The sequence below is a fragment of the Coregonus lavaretus genome, assembly GCF_964263955.1.
Source record: "Coregonus lavaretus genome assembly, chromosome: 39".
Classification (NCBI taxonomy): Eukaryota; Metazoa; Chordata; class Actinopteri; order Salmoniformes; family Salmonidae; genus Coregonus; species Coregonus lavaretus.
In genome coordinates, this window is record NC_140026.1 from 14,850,613 (window position 1) to 14,859,925 (window position 9,313).

Below are 9,313 nucleotides of genomic sequence, written 5' to 3' on the forward strand. Positions count from 1 at the left end.
TATTCCTGTTACCCTATTAGAACTGAGGGTATGGAAATCTACTGAGTGAGAAAGGGGAGTACAGGAAGAACATGGTTAAATCTCAGGTATCCTATGGAGAGGAGAAGGGTCACAGTCTGGTTCCAGTCAACAGATAAGGTAGGACAGCCGTGAGTTGGGGATGAGTGAGGAATTTGGGCCGAGGTCAGGTCAGATGAAATGAGAAAGAACAGGCATCACTAAAGTCCTGTCTAGCAACAGAGATGTATTGGCTGTCCAGATGTGCAAGGAGGAGACTCAGCATAGGAGGAAGATATACATACATGTGCTTGTGTAAACATGTCTTTGTCTTATGCAGCTGTTTGATCCAGTGGGTGAATAAACTTGGTTTGAGCTTTACTAGTCCTCTGTGAGTTTTACTCTGTTTGTTTAGAACCTAACAAATGTAAGGGCTGTTATTGTGAAGTGGAAACGTCTAGGAGCAACAACGGCTCAGCCGCAAAGTGATAGGCCACACAAGCTCACAGAACGGGACCACCGAATGCTGAAGCGCATAGTACGAAAAAATCGTCTGTCCTCGCTTGCAACACTCACTGCAGAGTTACAAACTGCCTCTGGAAGCAACGTCAGCACAATAACTGTTTGTTGGGAGATTCATGAAATGGCTTTGCATGGCCGAGCAGCCGCACACAAGCCTAAGATTAACATGCACAATTCCAAATGTTGGCTGAAGTGGTGTAAAGTTCGCCACCATTGGACTCTGGAGCAGTGGAAACGTGCTCTCTGGAGTGATGAATCACGCTTCACCATCTGGCAGTCCGACGGACGAATCTGGGTTTGGCGAATGCCAGGAGAAAGCTACCTTCCCCAATGCATAGTGCCCACTGTAAAGTTTGGTGGAGGAGGAATAATGGTCTGGGGCTGTTTTTCATGGTTCTGGCTAAGCCCCTTAGTTCCAGTGAAGGGAAATCTTAATGCTACAGCATACAATGACATTCTTGATGATTCTGTGATTCCAACTTTTTGGCAGCAGTTTGGGGAAGGCCCTTTCCTGTTTCAGCATGACAATGCCCCTGTGCAAAAAGCGAGGTTCATTAAGAAAATGTTTGTCGAGATCGGTGTAGAAGAACTTGACTGGCCTGCACAGAGCTCTGACCTTAACCCCATCAAACACCTTTAGGATGAATTGGAATGCCGACTGTGAGCCAGGCCTAATCGTCCAAAATCAGTGCCCGACCACACTAATGTTCTTTTGGCTGAAGCCTTCCCAGATGAGTGGAGGCTGTTATAGCAGCAAAGGGGGGGACAAACTCCATATTAATGCCGATGAATTTGGAATGAGTGTATGTACTTATACACCCTCTGGAAGAATATTACACATATTTTTTATTTTTTTTATTTTGTGATAAGCAACAAGGGTGGACTGGCCATCTAGCATTTTAGGCAAATGCCAGATGGTCTGGTTCATTTTAAGCCCAGTGGGCCTTTCTAACTTGGGTTTTTCACAAAAGAATATCACTATCTGGCTAGTAATGGGGGCCTCAGGTGAAAAATTGCCCAGTGTGGGGGCCTCAAGGAAAGAAATGTGTTAGAAACGCCAAGGGGAATTTCTAGTCCCAGTACGCCCCTGACAAGCGAGCACATAGATATGCACATTTTCATGTTTTCATACATTCATTGACATTTCTATAGTAATGAATGGGAAAGCAGCCGTGCGTTTGGGCAATTGTCAGCCTTGTCCAGGACTGGACTCTACAGAGACCGGTGCGCCATAACCAATCAGCTAGAGTAGGCCTTTTATACAAATAGGCCATGCCATTCACTTTGATGTGGCACTGCACTGGACTGTGTTTACAGGCAGCAGAACAGCACAACTTTGTTTAGATCATTGTTCAGAAAGCAGCAGCAAAAGTGACAAAGGAAACCAAAATGGTTTTCTGCGAATATATAAATACTACAGGAGTTGTACTTTTGGTCCGACTGATCAAACAACCAACAGGTTTTCTCTCCCTCAGTTGTCTATGCACAACAACAACAACGATGTTAGCCTGAGCCAGATGAGCTTAGATCTAGCAAATTGAACGGTAGGTAAACCCTCTCAAACTTTTTCAGCATGTAGTTGACAGCCAAAACTGCTCTTTGAATACGATGGGCAATAGTAGCCTGCTCGGCCTCCTGCAGCCTGCCCCTAGTCCCATAATAACCCATGTTTTAACAAGTGAATGGGATTTACAGCTTCCTGCCTGCTCATTTGATCGATGCCAAATACATTTTGATTGTCAACTAAGAAATATGCTAACAGTCGTTCAGGTTTCAGTAAATAGGTAGCTAGTTTAGTTAGTCACATTTCTTGGTAGATAATCCCAATAGCTGTAGCCGCCAAAGCTAAAAAAAAAGTTATGTTTTTTGGGAAAAGGTCTGCCACTTCCTCACTTGTCCAGATGATAACATAACATCCTTCCAGCAGCTAGCTAGCTACAGTACAAGGCTCTGTGTCATTTTAGGTTTTAGCTAGCTACATTGTTTCGCTAGCTATCAAGCTATATAGCTACCTAAATAAGTAGGCATAAATAAATATTTAAGCTATAGCCTTAGCCACATAATGTTACTACATAGCTAGATTGATTGTGTTGAGGTTCCCAATCATTGCACTTTTCTTCAGTTTTTGTCCAAAGTATTGGGTCCCTTACAAAAAAAGATTGCAATTTTGAAACTGCTGTAAAAGTGCAGTAACTGCAGTCGACTGTGGTATTTTGGAAGGATTAACTGCCGAATAACTGCAGTGTGCTGCAAAATTACTGCAGTAAAAGAAAGTGTTATTTTGGACTCAGTATTTGCAGCACACTGCAGTTATACTGCACGCTAACTGCAGCCTTTTTCATAAGGGGTGAGTGAAACTGATACAGTTCATCCCCTGAATGGCTGGAGGCAGTAAACAATGTAACATTACCAGCTGTGATTTACAACCTGATGGCAATATTTCTTAGACTACTGTGGTATCGAAATAACGATGCCGATATGCTGTGATGACAAGAAATCCGCTGACACTGTCCTTGATTATAATGGTTTATTACATCAAAGATTTCAGCGTCAATTTACAGACTCCTGCAGACATCTGGAGAACAACTGACCCAATCTCTAATATGTTATATTCTCCCCCTCCTTTGTTCCAACCATGGTATTTATAATATGTAACATAATATGGGTGGTTTTTCATTAGACCAATCCCTGGCCTTCACATAACAGACTCTCCTCTGTTTTAGGGGGCCCCTATAGTAATGCTTTCCAGATGCTTCCGCAAGCAGAGCCAACTTCCTCTAACACACCATTTGCAAACGTCAGCAAAATCATAAACTGTTTAGATACTACATATTTCCCCCCTTCGAGACTAATTAAGTCTCGAAAACAAAAAGAATAGGATTATGACAAATAACAATTTTTCTTATTGAGTAACGTTAGCAATAAACCAACATTTATGGAGAGTAAACACATTTTTCTATGGAGTGTAAATACATTTCTATGAAATATGAACAAATCTTTATGGAGTGTGAGAGTGAAAAACCTGTCTGGCAGCTTTCTTTCCAAATATCCATCAATCAATCAAGACAGTAAAATTCTCTCACGGCCCCTCTGCCCCAGGCGACCACCTAAGTACTCCAGATCAATTTATAAATCTTTATCAATGCATTTTAAACTATGATGCAATTGAATACACATGAAAGCCTCAGAAAACAAAATACAATCAAAAATGTCCACATTCAGGCTGGTAGACCCATCGGACCCTCCTGTGGATTCTCTCTGTCCCTGCCTAGACCCAATATCCCTAAGCTTCAACGAAATAAACAAAAACATCTGAGGTCCCCACATGTACCCAGCAACAGAAAATATCATTCTTCAAAAATTAATACAGAAAGAATATGACACAAATTATGTATTAGACATGCAAATATGTCTATATATATAATTGCAGACACTGGAATGTAGTCCACTACACTGCATCTCCTCAGCAGTGTCGACTTTCAATGCAACGTCGATGATGGAATCTGAACATTTCCACACCTTCCATGTTCCACTTCCTCCAGTCCATTCATATTGTCCATGTTTGAGTATTTGAATCCCCTCTACACATTCCCCCATATGCTTCTGGAAGAAAAGAAAACACCAACCAGTATCTTTTGCAAAACAACACATGCAAATTAAAACATCAATATCAACAATAATATAAAAATGATATATAAAATGAATCACATTCCATTTACCCCCTTAGATTCATAAGAAAATACTAAATATCACAATAATATGTAAAGACGTGAAAAATGATCGGATATTCAACATTTCCTAGAGTTACTTCAACCCTAGTTTTCAAAACTTTTTAGTCTGACTTTTTCCCCATTTTTTTCAAAAACCATTTCACTGATTTATCCACAAAACTCTTTCCCACTAATTTGAGGATATTTGATCGGGAAGTCCCCACCTGCTTATGACTTCTTTACACAAAAACTTTGCAACCGACTGAGCATCTTTTAGCTTAGTTGGACATATTATGCACCTCTTGGTGTAGAAATGTAACCAGCAATAACAGTCACACCCTTGCAAACATTATTTTTCAGACAGATTGTGCACCTGCCTATGACATAGTCAACCTGTTCAAGCAAATATGGTGCCCCAAAACCATACTCCTTTGTGATCTTTCTCCTAACCTCCCCCCTTGCAACATGAGCTAACCCATGTGCTTCCTGAATCATCAGACCTAATAGGTCTAGAGGCGCTACTATCAACCCCTCATGGTTTCTCCAAAGACCAGTAGCATCTTTGATGGCACCTCGGTCTAGCCATAACTGTTTGTCGATCGTAGAAGCAGCTTCATGCATCAAAATCACATCCTTAAGCATAATATTTTCTTCCAAGTCCACTCCATTACATTTACATTTTAGTCATTTAGCAGACGCTCTTATCCAGAGCGACTTACAGTTAGTGAATACATATTTTTTTTATACTGCCCCCCCGTGGGAATCGAACCCACAACCCTGGCGTTGCAAACGCCATGCTCTATCAACTGAGCTACATCCCTACCGGCCATTCCCTCCCCTACGCTGGACGACTTGTGCGCCGCCCATGAGTCTCCCGGTCGCGGCCGGCTGCGACAGAGCCTGGATTCGAACCAGGATCTCTAGTAGCACAGTTAGCACTGCCTTAGACCACTGCGCCACTCAGGAGACATAGAAAAACTTTTCCCAATTTGTCCGCTCCTGTGATGGCTTTTGTAGCTTCATCAGCAGCTTTGTTCCCTTGTGTGACTTTTGACACATCTGTTTTATGAGCTGCACACTTAGCTATCGCTATCTCTTTAGGCTTCATCATAGCATGCAACAGTTTCATTATTTGCGCATGATGTTGTATCAGAGAACCATCCTTTTTCATAAACCCTCGACCTTTCCACACTGCTCCAAACAAATTACATACACTATGTGCATATGCTGAATCAGTGTATATCGTCAGTCGCTTTCCTTCTGCTAACAAACATGCTTCTGTTAGCCCCACAAGTTCAGCAAGTTGTGCTGACGCAGGCTGTGGTATTACTTCAGCCTTTCAAACAACAAATCCAGTTCCTTGGGCTTTAACTACGGCATAGCCAGCACACAATTTATCTCCCACACGATAACAAGACCCATCAGTCCAATACTCCAGGTCTGCCTCACGTAATGGAAAGGCTTGCAAATCTGATCTAAGCCTTGAGTATTTCTCTGCTTCTTGGACACAATCATGTGGCTCACCATCCTCTGAAGTTGGCAAATTCTCGGCTGGATTCACCGTATCACACCTCACTGTAATGAATACTCGGACAGAGTGGTAAGATCCAATCGCAGAATAGCGATGCTTTATTAGAGTACAGACAAAGGAATAGCTTAATCGTGGTCGGGCGGGCTGTGGTCAAAACCGGGCCAGGCAGAGACAGGCAGAGGTACCAAGGGAGCGGGCTTAGTCGTAGTCGAGGTCACAGGCACAGGATCAGAGAACGGTAATCACTGGGGTAGACAAGTAGAGGATTAAGCAATTTGGGGAGTCAAACAACAAGGCACAGGTCGGATACACGGGTAATCAAAAACAACAAACTCTCTCTCTCTCTCGGAACAAAACGCTTAGCAAGTCACAATGGAACAATACCTCGCGCCGACTGAGCTTCTGAGCACACCTTAAATCCTACCCTAATTACGGACAGGTGTGCTCAGAACTCAGGTGAACCAGATCGAGTCTGATGACTCCCCCTCTCTGTAGATCGGGGAAGTGTCAGACTCTGTCTAGACCCAGCCAACCCCCGATCCCTTACACTCACTAGGGTGACATCTTCCTGCTCTAAGAGCCTATGAAAGTCTCTAAGCCTAGGCATAGTCAATGTATATTTCCCATAGTTCAGAAGATTTCTGAGACTATGATGGGTAAGAATTGTTACTGGGTAACCCATCGTAACAGATGATGCTTTGTCATACATTGAATATACTCCCACCATTGCTCTGTAGCATAGTGGTAGCCCTAGTTCTACTTCTGAATAGGCAGTAGAGTAGTAGGAAATAGGCTGAGGATTCGTCCCTGTGCCTGTCGGCTGATAAAGAACTGCACATGCATATCTACCTCCAGTAGAAGTAGACACATATAGCAAAACATTATTAGAGTAGTCTGGTAGTGTGAGTGCAGGTGCCTCCTGCAACCTCTGTTTTATTGTTTCAAATGCCACATGGCCTTCCTGTGTCCAGGAAAGATTGCTATGGAGGTGACCATTTCCAGTATCCTTAACCATAGCTCTCAAAGGTCCCGTCAAACTAGTATAGCTCTCAACCCAAGCTGAAGAATAACCAGCAATACCAAGAAATGTCATAATCTCTCTGACAGTTCTAGGCTTCGGAGCCTTACGAATAGCTTCCAATTGACTGTCCGAAATGCTTCTATGTCCATGCATTATTTTCTGACCCAAATAAACAACCTTCTCCTGGCAATATTGCAACTTTTTCTGTGAAACCTTATGCCCCTTTTCTGCCAATACCTGTAGCAATTTAATTGAGTCTCTATGACATGTTTCCTTATTCTGTGAGCAGATAATTATATCATCTACGTACTGAATGACAGTGCTTTGCAATATCTGATCTATCCCTACCAAATCATCCTTCAGAAAATGTGTGGGGCTATGCTTGTACCCCTGTGGCAAACGACTGTACTCATAGAACTGTCCCTTATATGTGAACCCAAATAAACCCTGACTTTCTACACTAAGTGGAACACTAAAAAATGCACCACATAAGTCTAACACCGTAAAATGTGTTACATCAGGAGGAATTTGAGCTAACAAGGTATGCGGGTCTGGCACTTCTGCTGGAAAGTCAGTCACTACCTCATTCACCGCTCTCAAATCATGAACCACACGATAAGTTTCATCTGGCTTTTTCACAGGCAACAAAGGTGTGTTACTCTGAGGATTTTTTGTTGTCCTTAAAACACCTGCTTTCGAAAGTCCTTCAATTTGTGGTTCGATCCCTTGGATTGCTTCATCTTTCAATGGATACTGATTCTTCCAAGGAGGTCTGGCTCCTGGTCGAAGTTCAACTTTCACCGGTTGGGCTGATTTCACAAGTCCAATATCGGTACTGTGTTGAGACCACAAACATTCTGGAACTTGTTGCAACATCTCCTCTTTCATAGGGTCTGAATCCATCTTCGCACTGCAAATAGATTCATGTGTGATCCGTACAGCTTGTGGCTCTCCTATCCTTGAGCCGAAATCATAATTTTGAGAAATCGCTGATCTTCACTCCTCCAAATCCCCAAATTCTCTTTCACCGGTACAAAAACAGCTTTCTCTGCTTCTGTCATCATTTCTCCTATTTGCTTCTGCTCATAGCCTTCAGAAACCAACAAGGTCCCATGTGGCACACTCTTCTCAATCTCAAATTCTTTATCCAGATAATCGTCTGTGTTTATCTTCATAGCTGCTCCTTGTGGTCCTAAAATTATGCAACATGAGCTGAGTTGAACTTTCTTTGGTTGATGACTCAACCATTCCTCTGAGTTCGATTGGGCATCATTCTTGAAATACTTGAGCATACAATGAAATTGATATTCCGGAAGCCTTGCATCTGGCATATTTGCCACAATGAATTTCTCCCATATCTTAGCCTGCTTCAAAAAATCTTCACTGAGATTTCCAATCCAGAATACTGAAGAAGAATCCATCTCTGTCGTCATCAACAATTGGTAAACCTTTTCCTTTGGCACTTTTACCAGACAGCTGTCTGGTGTACATTTTATTGTACAGTTCAATTTACACAATGCATCTCTTCCCAACAATGCAATAGGTGTATGTTCTGATACCAGTATGGGTATTGTAATTTTCTGATTTTCATAGCAGAGCTCAATTTGTTCCGTAAGAGGAATCAGCTGTTTCACTCCCTCAAATCCGATTGTCCTAATTAGTTGATTGGACATAGGGAGATGTGTAGCATCTTCAGGCCGAACACAGGTAAAAACAGCTCCGCTATCCGCCATCACTTCCAATGGTCGGTTGTTTACTTTCACCTCAATTGTTGGATCTTTTTCCGGTCCTGATGCTACCAGCTGACACCCCCCTTTCGGATCTTCTGGGCACCCCTAGAATCATTGCTCCGGGCCCCTATAAGGGTTCACCGGTCCTCCAGATGATCTTGACTGGCCCCTGTATCTTCCTCTGAAATTCCCTCTGGTGTTTCCTCCTGGCCAATTACACTCACGGGCAAAGTGACCAACCTGTCCACAATTATAACACACTTCTGAAGATTGCTGGAAGTATGGCTTAAATCTTCCTCCTCTTCCTCTTCCTAAGCCTTCTCGTCCTTTTCCTCTCCAATTCTGTGTCTGTCCAGAAACTGGCTGTGGATATGAAACAACTGGTACCGCTATTGGTGGCTGGTACAATTGCGGTTGGAACTGGTCCGGTTGAAGCTGTGGCAGTGATTGTTGATTTGGTGCACACTGATTCTGCATAACCAAAGCTTCTGTCCTCAAATTATCACTTGCATCATCTTCTTACTTGTGCTCCCTTGTCTTGGCCTCAATGTATACCTCTTCCCCAATTCTTGGGATCCTTTTTTCAGCAGTTTTTTCTTTTGTATCTTCAGCTTCTTGAGTTGTTCTTCCAGTTCTCTTACTTCTTCTAAATTATTGGCCTTATCCAGGCATGATACGCATCGGTCTATATCTTTTTCTATTTCTTCTGTGCTAGTCATTGTAGGATAAAATCCTCTTGAATATGAAGCACCTTTAATCTCAAAATCTTTATCGCTGTCTTCATCTTCACTTTAATCAGAAC